We start from the raw sequence: 13,156 nt of genomic DNA, 5'->3' as shown, positions 1-13,156 counted from the left end.
CCCCTGAGCATCACCGGTTGGGGCCAAAAGAAAAAAAAAGTGACCTAATTTGTTGTTGTTTACTTATCATAATTTATAATACCATCACTTATAGGATTTAATTCAAACAGCATTCTAAACTCACATGCTCCACCACTATTTCAGCCACCCCCAGTGAAAAGTCCAACATATTCCTCACTCACTCCCCATATGTTTCTAAGTTTTTGAATTCTGTTGCCTTTGACCATTTTTATTTATTTACTGTTTCTTTACGTTCCACAAATTAAAAAAAGTCATTCTATATTTGCCCCTCTTTTTTAGGCTGATTTCATTTAGCAAACTATCCTCCAGTTCCATCATGTAACAGCAAGTTATATCTTTCCTTATATTTGAGTAGTATGACATTGTGTGTATAGTTTCTTTATCCAAACGCTGTTCTTGAATACTAGGCTTCATTTCAATATTTTTTCATTGTTAATAATACTACAATGAACATAGGAACACAAATATCTTTTCAGAATAGTATTTGGAGTCTTTGAGATAAATACAAAAAGAGAAAATATCTGAGTTTTACAAAAGTTCAATTCTTGGTTTTTTGAGGAGTGTCCATATTATTTTCAAAAAGGTTGAACATATTAACATTTCTGCCAGCAGTGTACACATGTTTCTTTTTCTCCACATCCATGTCAACATTGATGGTTTTTATTCTTTTTGATATGTGCCATTCTAACTAGGTATCATTTCTGTTTTGATTTCCATTTCCCTGATAAGTGGGGAATGTATTTTTTACTGAGTAGATGAGCAGATCCTTACTAGTAAGACTATAAATGAATACTCTTTTCTTCAACAAGTCATTATGACAATCCTAATCTTCTTTTACTGACCAATTGCCAAAACTTGTAAATAAAATCATTGTTTAATTCCTCAGAGACAGACCAAATTGCTCATCATGTAAAAGATGTTCAGAACACATGTTTCCCTAAGCTATATCTTTATAGAAACTTCCCTAGAATTACATTTGCAAGATTTCATGACTGTCATTTATCATGTTATTAAGCATAATGAAACCTGAACCAATACAAGTTTCTCTCTTATCTCAATCTTATTGTGTATGCTGAAAGCCAAGGTTATGATCACTGTTTGTAATTGTGACCATTTAATATTATATAGGGATTCCAATTGAAAGAAGTCACTGAGTAATTTCAAAGCTGTTTGAATTTGAATTGGTCAGTTTCTTTTTAATTTGAAATAAATAATCTTCAAAGCCACTTAACTTTAAATCTAGAGACATTTTACTTTCAAGAAAAAAATGACCAATGCTTCAGTTAATAAAATTGTTGTCATCCTAAAAAAAATATATTTAAATAATTATGACTCTTCAAGAGAGAATTAAATGAACAACCGAAATAACTACAACTATAGAATAAATAATAAATAGACATGCCTTGCTCACATTTGAGTCAGGATAAATCCCAACAGTGCATATAGTTGCTCAAGATGGAATGATTCCCTGAATATTGAGCCAACAGTAAGCCCTGAACACAAATAAATGTGACCCAATCGCCAGATGAGAATGAAACCAGATCACAATTTTTATTTTTATAATTACTTTATTTAGGTACCATGGTTACAAAATTGTTCATGATTGATCTTCTGTCATAAAATATACTCCACCCTTCATCAGAATACTAATGTCCCCAGTTTCTCTTCCACCCACCTCCTGCCTCACTCTGGGTCAGGCATTTTACTTCTCTCTCTCTCTCTCTCTCTCTCTCTCTCTCTCTCTCTCTCTCTCTCTCTCTCTCTCTCTCTCTCTCTCTCTCTCTCTCTCTCTCTCTCTCTCTGTCCGTGGTTTGCACTATTTGACTAAAGAAGCACCATGAATAACATAACACTTTATCCCCATTCAGCACCCATTTATTGTCCAGAGTGATCAGTTCCAACTATCATTATCATTGTTGACCCTTTTACACCCTAACTGCACTCACCACGCTTTGAGGCAAGCTTCCTACCATGGACTGGTTCTTCTGGCCCTCATTTCTATTATCCCTAAATATCATGGCCCTCATTTCTATTATCCTTGGATATCATTACTATACAATCTTTTATTTTTCTTCTATCCCACAAATGACTGAGTCCTAGTGAATGCCTAGTCCTCTACCTCGGACCCATTTCACTCAGCATAATAATATACATATCCTTTAATGCAAATTTTATTACTTCATCTCTCCTGATGGCTGCATAGTATTCCATTGTGTAAATGTACCACAATTTCTTTAACCACTCAACTGTTCTTGGGCATTTGGATTGTTTCTAGATCCTTGCTATTGTAAATAGTGCTGCAGCAAAAATAGAAGTGCAGAGGGCTTCTCTGCATGGTGTTTTGGGGTTCCTACAGCATATCTCAAGGGATGGTATTGCTGAATCACATGGGAACTCAATTTGTAGATTTTAGAAGAACAACCACACTGTTTTTTACAAAAAGCTGAACTAGCTGGCACTCCTACAAGAAGGGAAAAAGGGTTCTTTTCTCCCTGTATCCACACCCACACTAGTTGTTCTTATTCTTTGTGATGTATATCAGTCTCTGTGGTATGAGATATCTCACTGTTGTTTTGATTTGCATCTCCCTGGAGACTGAGCAATATTACATATGCCTTTAGGCCATCTGTATTTATTCTTTGAGAAAATATTCATTCATTTCTTCCCATATTTGTATGGGTTTAGATGATTTTTCTTGTAAAGTTTTATCAGTACCTTGTATATTTTAGATATTAACCACTTATCAGATGGATGTTGGGTGAAAAGTTTCTTCCATTCCGTGGATAGACTTTGCTAGTCTAGTCACTGTTTCCTTTGAATTGTATTGTATTTCCATTGGTTTATCTTTGGTTCCACTTGCTTGAACAACTGTGTTTTATCCTTGAAGATGCCTTTAGCTTCAATTTCAGGTAGTGTTATACTACATTTTCTTCAATATACTGTATGTTTTCAAGGTTGATATCAAGGTCCTTAATATATTTTGATTTGATCTTCTTGCATGATATTAAAGAGAGGCCTGAGTTTACTTTTTTGCATGTAATTGACCAGTTATCACATTTTCATCCTAAAATGGTATATTACAAAACATCACAAATTCTCTCCACCCTTGAATATATGCAATATGAATTTTCCTTTATTTCTTTTAATTGAGATATCACAATTTACAGTAGTATTGAAATAATTGTTTTACAGTTTTAGAGATACTACAGAAACCACCCCCTCCATCATTATCCCATGGTCTGTTCTGCCTTCCCCACCTTCCCCAGACTTCCTCAGTGCTTAGTTCTAGTGATCATGTCTCAGAATTTGTTAGTACAGTATTGAAAATTGTATGATCCTTTTTCTTTCTTATCTTATGTTCGACATATGAGCATCTGGTGTTTAGCTCTTATTTTCTAACTCATTTTACTTAACATAATACCCTCCAGTTCCATCCAAATTGTAGATGCAAAACTTTATCTTTTTTTCTAGTTGAATATATAGTTCATATACAGCACAATTTCTTCTTTTTTTTAGACACCTTGATTACATACATGATTGTGTTTGGGTTTCAGTCATGTAAAGAACACCACCCATCACCAGTGCAACATTCCCATCACCAATGTCCCAAGTCTCCCTCCTCCCCACCCGACCCCCGCCTGTACTCTACACAGGCTCTCCATTTCCTTCATACATTCTCATTATTAGGACAGTTCAAAATGTAGTTATTTCTCTAACTAAACTCATCACTCTTTGTGGTGAGCTTCCTGAGGTGAGCTGGAATTTTCAGCTCTTTTCTCTTTTGTGTCTGAAAATTATTATTGCAAGAATGTCTTTCATTTTTCTTAAAACTCATAGATGAATGAGACCATTCTGCATTTTTCTCTCTCTCTCTCTCTGACTTATTTCACTCAGCATAATAGATTCCGTGTACATCCATGTATAAGAAAATTTCATGACTTCATCTCTCCTGACAGCTGCATAATATTCCATTGTGTATGTACCACAGTTTCTTTAGCCATTCATTTGTTGAAGGGCATCTTGGTTGTTTCCATAGTCTTGCTATGGTAAATAGACAGCACAATTTCTTGATCTACGCCCCTACTATTGACTACATGCATTGTTTTTAGATCTTTTTTTTTTTTTTGGGCCACACCCGGTAACGCTCAGGGGTTACTCCTGGCTATGCGCTCAGAAGTCGCTCCTGGCTTGGGGGACCATATGGGACACCGGGGGATCGAACCACGGTTCGTCCAAGACTAGCGCAGGCAAGGCAGGCACCTTACCTTTAGCGCCACCGCCCGGCCCCTTGTTTTTAGATCTTAACAACTGTAATAATAACAACTGTAATAATAAATGTACTGTAAATTGTGCTATAAGGAGCATAGTTATACATAACTTTGAATGCAATGTGGAATCCCATCAAAGAGTGGCATTTATTTCTTCACCCACCCTTACTGGACTATGTAATCTGCTTTAGTGTGTACTAAAGAAATTTTATGGAGGAATAATTTACCAGGATTGTTACCAATTAATATACACAGAAAAGAGAAAAAAATAACTACTGCCGTGATTATCTAAAGAAATATTTAAGAGTTGACAGCTGACAACTAGTCAGCTGATCAGTCAACTGTAATACTCAGTAGAGAGGCTTCTAGGCAATCCATTTGCCATTCATAAACCTATTGCTATGAATATTACAAACTGCAATAGGTTTATGTATTATATACACCCATGGAATGTTATCAAAATGTCTCACAGCTATTTTACTTATTCTTTTTTTTATTTATTTGGTGGTGGCAAGTAAGGACATTTATTTCCACTTAATGGTCAGTAAGCTCAAAAACATTGAAAATCATTGCCTCCAAGCATAGAGCAAAATTCCTTGAAGAAGCTGAAACAGGAAGTAAAAGATCCATGGTGATTAAAAAGATAGCAGTGGGTATGTTGTAAAGTGAAGGCACCATCTAGACTGGAAAGTTACATTGTAAAGGTAACAAGAAACAAATTTTGATTTATTGAGCTATAATTCCATTGAGGGTTTCTGGTGACTTCTGCTTCACACTTGCGGTTATAATATTCCCAGAACCTCTCAATGGAGTGACTTCCTGAAATGCACAGCTGCCTCTTATTTATTTTATTAACTTTACATAAAAACCGTGGGAGCACAGCTTTTACGGTATTTGACTATGATTGACTCTGTCTTTTCAAGTTTGGTCTGGAAAGAAAAAAAAAACCTACAATGCAATGAGAATACCATTTAAAAAGTAAAACTTTCAAAGGAATAATAAGTAGAAGTATTTTGCTTGGGGTTTTAATTTAACAATGAAATTTCCTCAAACTAGTATGTAATAATTGATTATATTTCAAAACAGATCATGATTTTATACCATGAAGGACAACTGGGGAAATATTGCAAACACCTAGTCTAAAAGTCAGGAAAATTATTGAACTTCTAGGTTATAGCTTTCTTACTAAAAAAAAAAAAAGATAACATAATTTATGATAGAATCTATTATGATCTTCGACTCTTAATTTTATGTCTTTTGAAGTAAAAACCATTATTAAAAACTTAATTGCAAAGACTATTATCATCAAAACATAAGCTACTAGAATTTGATTCCCATAGGATGAAACCTGGAAACTAGGATGAAAAAACACAATGATAAATAAACTTTAAAATATATAAATGTTTGCCAAACTAATAAAGTTTTTATAATTTAGAAATAAATATTTATCCTTTATACATTACTAAAGAAATTCTTTCAAACAGTATATTACTTTTCATTATAATTATAAAATAGTAGGTACAAATAAACCTGATATAGTGTTAATGCCCAAGTATTTTCTTACTTAGCTGAACAAAGTATAATCAGAAATTCTTCATAAATTCCAACATATGGAGCTTATAGGCCTTCAATTATGTCAACATTTATTAGTTAAATAGAAGTCACAAATCTTCTTTAAGGAAGTAAGCCCATATGCCTGCAATTAATATTTCTCAGCCCCACATAAGTTACTCTAACCTAATTCCTAGTGTCTTTACTTTCAAGAGCTAAAAACTCACAAATTATGTCATTAGAAACAGTAATGGCTAATAAGAGGCTTGTTGTAATGTATTTTTGTTAATTGAAGCTAATTGGAGCCAAATGAGTAGAACAAAGTTATAAGGGCATGTACAAAAATCTTGGAACTTTAAGACCTAAAATAAATGAAGCTAATCAGCAATGTATGCAGAATGCACTGTGTTCAATTAATATAAATAGAATGGCAGTCAGCTGGGAAGTGCCACAGATCATGATGGACTCTGGTGGGCAGCAGATGTCTTACTATACTGTATAAACACAAACAGCATGCCAGACTGAACCATATCAAATAATGAGGAACCAGGAACTCAAATGGAGGTCTTTGAAAAGTTTTCTGGTGCAGTTTTACAGAGCATGGTCTGGCCTAGATTCTCAATTTAAACATGTGGATAGTAGAAGGCAAGATTGGGTCATAGAACTCTTTATTCAAAGACAAAAAGTGTGGCTCTGGTTAAGATAAAGCTCTAATTGGGTATCAAACATGACAACATTTATTTTCACCAACCTAAGAAGCATACTAATCATTTAATTTGCATTTAATTTTCATAATAAATTTTATCTGAAGAAAATAACAATTTGGCATTATTCATAATGGAAGGGTTATATTTTGACTTAGATAATAAATCTGTCAATTGTTAAACAAACATATATGAGATATGCATATTTTTCAACTATTTTTAGATAAACAATGGTGTGGGGCTTTGTGTAGAAGTATTAGGCTTTTCTCTCACTATAAGCTATTAGGCCTCTGACCTTAATAACTATGTGAGACAGTAAGATTGGAAAATAGGTATCAGTCCTTGGTAGGCAAACCTATGAGATGGAGAGAAAACATTGGAACCTCAAAGTTGTGTGCCTAGACCAGGGCACAAGAACTGAATTTCTTTCAGTTCCCCATAAGAAGATATAAGTTCCTTGTCTTGCATTCAGTCAACCAGTTTGATATTCCCCAGTAACCCATATGGTCTTTGGAGCAGAGCCAAGTGTGACACCCCCCCCCCCAAAGAAAGGATAATTCCTCAGGCCTGTACATGATTGGGGGATAAAAGATTAAAAGAACAGACATTGTAGATGTTCAGTTACCACCCAAATCATACTGCTATAAGCTGCTCCAGAGCAGCCACAGAGATGAGCTCTGAGAGACCAAAGAGAGCCAAAGGGATAACCACTTGTCCCAAACTCCTTCGAGGGCAGAGGTGAGGGGAAGTCCTGAAAGCCAGAAGTTGCCTCCTCAAATCCCCAATTGTAACTCAGAGAAAACAGTGAGAAGCCAAGGTCACCACTACCAGAGTTAGTCCTGAGAGAGTGTGGAGGAATGGGAAAGTGTGCACTCCACAGAAGGTTCCATTCCTTGTCTCTTTCTTTGCCTGCTTCAATCTAGAGGCACAAGCCAGAAAAGGGTAAGGTCCTTTATGAGTGATAAAGAGAGGCCAGAAGCCATAACCCGTGATTCAGACACCAGTGGCTAGGGGCCTGGAGCACCACACTGGCATAAAAATGATTAGGTGTCATGAGATGAACCCCTAGCTCCCAAACAAATGGGCTTTCAAACAAGTTCATTATTTATCACATAAGCTATCACAGAATGATAATCTTGGATTCCCCATCAAATGTTGCCATTATTGAGTATCAACCTCTTTAGCTTTCAGTTTACTCTCACTTAACATGAGTAACTGGTTTGAATGGCCTGCTAAAGGTTTTCCAGCTCTCAGAGTCTATGTAAAGTGAGAACCAGTCAAACAGTATGAAGCTATTAATAATTCAAGAAGAATGGTCTTTTTCACTGTAATCCTTTATAGCTAAGAATATTTCTGAAATTTAGGAAGTTTAAACCATGACTCATTACATGTAATAATTATTAAACACAAGTCACAAAAATGAGAAAGTATAGATGAGAACTAATAGCAGTAAGATTGTAGTGATCAGAAGAGAGAAAAATATAAGAATGATGGAAGAGATCATAGGGAAGAAGAGACACACGATAAGGGTAATAAAATTAATAATGCACTTGCTACATATGTGGACATAGATATGACACAAGTAGAAAAAAGCGATGTAAGATGATATAGATAGAGCATGTAATTCTTGTTTTAACTTGATTTATATATATACATATAGCAAAATATTTTCTTAGATTATTGAATATCTTACAAAAGCAACATGATTAAGCATTGCAATACACATTTATGTTCTAAAGTAAATACATTCCATATATACATATATAAGTAAATCTATGTGTGTATAGATAAACTATTTTTTGTACTTATATATTAAGTATCCTACAACTAATTTTTTTGGACAACTACAATTTTTAGGTTAAATTCCTACACATAAAAATGTCTTGGAGTATCAAGAAGATAGCTCAAAAAGGACTGAAGCTCCTGTTTTGCATGCAGGAAGTCTGGAGTTAGCCTCTTGCATCATATCATTCCCAAGGCACCAAGCCAGGAATAGTACCTGAAATCCTCCAGGTGGAGTTAAAAGAAAAAGGGAAGAAATAAAAATAGTGTAGAATATGCTGCAAAATTTAAGATTTGACAACTAAAAGATATTTTTAATGATTTAAGTATTATAGAACTAGCTCCTAAAGAAAAATTTAGAAATGGTCATGATGAAGTGTGAGAAATCAAGGTCTCATATAAGGTGTTTAACTACAGACCAACTGTGCCATCTTGTTTAATTCATCACTATTCAGTTCTGGATAGAAGTGAAACAGGACAAATAGGACCACAGAAATCAATGTTTACTTTGGTTGTAGAAGTTCTTCATTTCCTTCCAAAGAAGGCAACAAAATTAACAGAAGCAAGGACTCTGCCATAATAGAGTCAAGACTTCCAATACATTCACACAATGAAGCCATGGTCTCGAATTGCAATTTTCAGGCTTCTTGCCCCCATTGTAAATGAAGTGCCTCTCAAACTCAGTCCTTCAGATTAGTGTTTCATCTTTGAAGGCTTCTATGCCTTTCAAAAGGGTAGCTATAGTTTCTTCTTTTCCGATTTTAAAATATCAAATGTAAAAACTTTTTTGAACATTAATAATTTATAATTAATATTAATAATAATGAATAATTTCTAGAGATTAATAATTTTGACTAAAGAATTAAGAATATGGTGCCAGAGCAGTGGCGCAAGCGGTAGACCATTTGCCTTGCGCGCACTAACCTAGGATGAAAAGGATTCGATACCCCGCCATCCCATATGGTCCCCCAAGCAAGGAGCAATTTCTGAGCATATGGCCAGGAGTAACCCCTGAGCCTCACCAGGTGTTCCCCCCCCCAAAAAAAATAAGAATTAAGAGTAGATATGAAGAATATACTATGCATCTGTGAGTATCTTACTAAGTAACTGGATTCTGGAGTTTATATCCCATATATTAAGACTCCTCCTATGCCCCAATAGCTCCTTGGAATCTCACCCTTTTTTCTTAGACTTGCATATGTCTGAGCAGTCTGAGGAGGAACATTAAAGGGGGCAATAAGAGGAAGCACCACTTTTCCATCTACTTTTCTGTTCCTAAGCCCTTGTCCGAATCCTGAATCCAAAAACTTTGGAGACAAGTATCAGTTAATTTCCACATGAAGAGTCTGAACTTCACTTTCCGATGAGTAAGACAGTAATGAACTTTAGTAGTAGCCAGATTCCCTAGGTAGCTCATGAGAAATATGTACGTCATTAATCACCAGGAGATCTATACTAGCTGGAAGTATATTTGTGAAGACCAGCAGGTCTATCTGGGAAGGAGTTCAGGGATGCTGGGTCACCCAAAGCCCAAAAAAGAAATAGCGCTGTAAAGGGCTTCACTTTAAAGGACTTGAAAAATATAGGAGTCTTGAGGAGGTGAGTGGAAGAAGCAGCAGAAACATCTCAAGGGTAAGATCTAGTCTGAAGAGACAATAGAACAATAAGCATATGAATTATTCTATATTCTATACAGGAAAGGAGGTTGATAAAGTACAGTGAGTGGAATGGAATATACATTATTTTAAAACTAATTTCCCACCAAAAATTTATAACCACTGACTTCAACTGGGAGAAATTAGAAATATTTATAGTATTCTTTATGTTTCTAGATAAAGAAAAAAAGATGTCGGGGCCGGGCGGTGGCGCTGGAGGTAAGGTGCCTGCCTTGCCTGCGCTAGCCTAGGACGGACCGCGGTTCGATCCCCCAGCGTCCCATATGGTCCCCCAAGAAGCCAGGAGCGACTTCTGAGCACATAGCCAGGAGTAACCCCTGAGCATCACAGGTGTGGCCCAAAAAACCAAAAAAAAAAAATATATGTCACAGGCATGGGGCCAAACAATGGCACACCAGGTAGGGTGTTTGCTTTGAGCCAGTAGACCCAGGTTCAATAGCCAGCATTCCATATGGTCCCCCTGAGCCTGCCAGGAGTAATTTCTAAGGGAAGAGCCAGGAGTAAAGCTTGAATGACACCAGGTTTGACCTCAAAATAAGCAAACAAATAATAACAACAAAAACAATCACAAGCAGTTGCCATGTCTGTATTAGCTCCATAGACTCACTGTGCTCTTCAATAAGATGTAAATCAAGCCATGAAAAATTATAAATACACTAGCCGTGCAACTGCAAACTGGCAATTTTGGGAGGAGAGGGCACAAGTCAAGTCCCCACACTGCCGAAGCTACTCCTGCTAATCCCACAATCACCACTTTGCCAATGGTCCTTCTTCACCACTTATCTACGACTCTCTAGAGACATCAATCTCACCAAAACTCCAGGAATAATGAGATTTGGGCTGACATGGCCAGGGCTTTTTGAAGTAAGTATGGACACCGCCCCCTGCCTTCTCGTATTATGCAAGCCCTAGCAGCCAAAATAATGTCCTTCAAAAGTCTCAATATCAGCAATATTGCTTGGAATTCCTGGAACGAGAGGCCGTGACAACTCCAATTTTTAAACAATATCTCCATTGAAACACACCAGATTAGACAGCATTCATATACATATATATGTATATAAAAGGCTACCTAATATTCAGAAACAAAAATGTAACAGAATGATCTACTAGTAACAAGATTTTATTAAACCTGACAATTACTTAATGACCTCGTTGTGATATACAGTAATTTTCACAAGTTTTCGTATAATTGCAGTTATTTTTTTTTCGTTTCTTTTTATTCTTTCTTCTTTCTTTCTTTCCTTTTTTCTTTCTTTTCTTTTTTAATAATTCTGCTCCCACTTATCTGGAAACAAATGTATTATGATCAACTATGTCAACTATATTATATACAGTCTTTAAGTAAAGTAAGATATATATATATATGAAGTCATAGCAAGCAAAAGTCACATTGAAAACAAAGATCAAAGTGGCCCTGAATAAAATGGTATAAATATACTTGAAAAAGTCATATGGCCAATTTCTACTTGAGTTTATCCCATTCTAGAAATACTTTCTTTTAGTCAAATATAAAATTTTATGTTCTTATTAAAAACAAGAGTGTAAGCCTTCGGAGTCACCATATTCCTTAATTAAATATATTTATTGTGTTCATTGCATGTTATCATTGCATTTTAAACAGACACCTAAAAGTATATAAGTAGAGACTTTTGAAATTGGCTGAAATATCTGCCTGTGGGGAAAAAATCATTCTAGGTTTCTAAGAAAAGACTGACATTTAAGAGATTTTTTAGCCACACCAAAAAATATTTAAACAGGGGAATTTCACTTCAGTAGCTTCTTTTTTGCCACATAAATAATAAAAACTAAACATTACCAGAAATAAATAACTAATATTTTAATTGCCCCCCCTGTAATTCTATGATGTGAGGAACTTGAATACATATAAGGTGAAAATAATCTTTTGAGTGACTAAGTTAGGTAAGATTGGTAATAAAGAATAAGGGAGATGACTCAGAGGACTGGAGCATGTGCTTTTCATGCAGGAAACCCAGGTTTAATTCCAGCATTACATGGTCCCCAAACAACACCAAAGACAAACCGGTAAGCACTGAGTTGAGAGTAGTCCTTGAGCACCATTGTGCATGGCACAGAAACCTAAGAAAAAGAAAAGGATAGGTAATTTAATTTATTAACTAAAAAAAGAAATAATATATTTATTATCGATATTTATTTCACCACACAATCCTAATTGCCACATAATAGTCATTCTCTTCCCTTTTTAAGCAATACTGGTGCACATACACACACACACACACACACACACACACACACACACGCACGCACGCACGCACACACACTCCAGAGCCATAGATAGAACAGGGGTTAAGGTGCTTTGCTTGCCTTGTATATGCTAATCACAGTACATTTGTTCCCCTGAGCACATCCAGGAGTGACCCCTGAACACAGAGCCAGGAGTAAGTCCTGAGCACTGCTGAGTAAGTCCCCAGCAAAGAAGCTGAAAAAATAGTTGCACCCTACCCTACATTGGGGGGGGGGCGGCGGGGAGACATAAAATTTGCAACTACTTTGAGAGGAAACACTCATAGATGCCATCATCTGAGATGGCCAACAGAGAACTTAAACAGGGGAATATGACCTTTGTGTACAGCTTTGTGCTACAATTGAAATCTCTACCAAGGATCTTATAAATATTTTTATTACCAAAATACATAAATAGAGGACAAAGTGATAGCACAGTAGTAGGGCGTTTGCCTTGCACATGGCTGACCTAAGACAGACCCAGGTTCTATCCCCTGCATCCCAAAACTTTCCCTGAGACTGCCAGGAGAAATTTCTGAGCACAGAGCCAGAAATAACCCCTGAGCACTGCTGGGTCTGGCCCAAAACAAATCAAAATATATCAAAATACATAAATATTAATTCAAAAATATATATGTGCTTCTGCATCCTTTGTAATGCTTAATGCAATAGCCAGGATATGGAACTGACTCAGATGTTCAATGACAGTGAACATATAAAATAATTTCAGTATATATACACAATGGAACACTATACAATTTTAGGAAAAAAATTGTTACCATATGCTGCAACTTAATAAAACTAGAAATTATTGTACTGAGGTGATAAGTCAGAGGGATAAATATGGGATAATCTCACTTATCAGTGGCTTATAGAGAAACAAAGTAAG

The sequence above is a fragment of the Suncus etruscus genome, chromosome 13, assembly GCF_024139225.1.
Source record: "Suncus etruscus isolate mSunEtr1 chromosome 13, mSunEtr1.pri.cur, whole genome shotgun sequence".
Classification (NCBI taxonomy): domain Eukaryota; kingdom Metazoa; phylum Chordata; class Mammalia; order Eulipotyphla; family Soricidae; genus Suncus; species Suncus etruscus.
The sequence above is the reverse complement of the archived record's forward strand: the minus strand, read 5'-3'. Positions refer to the sequence as shown.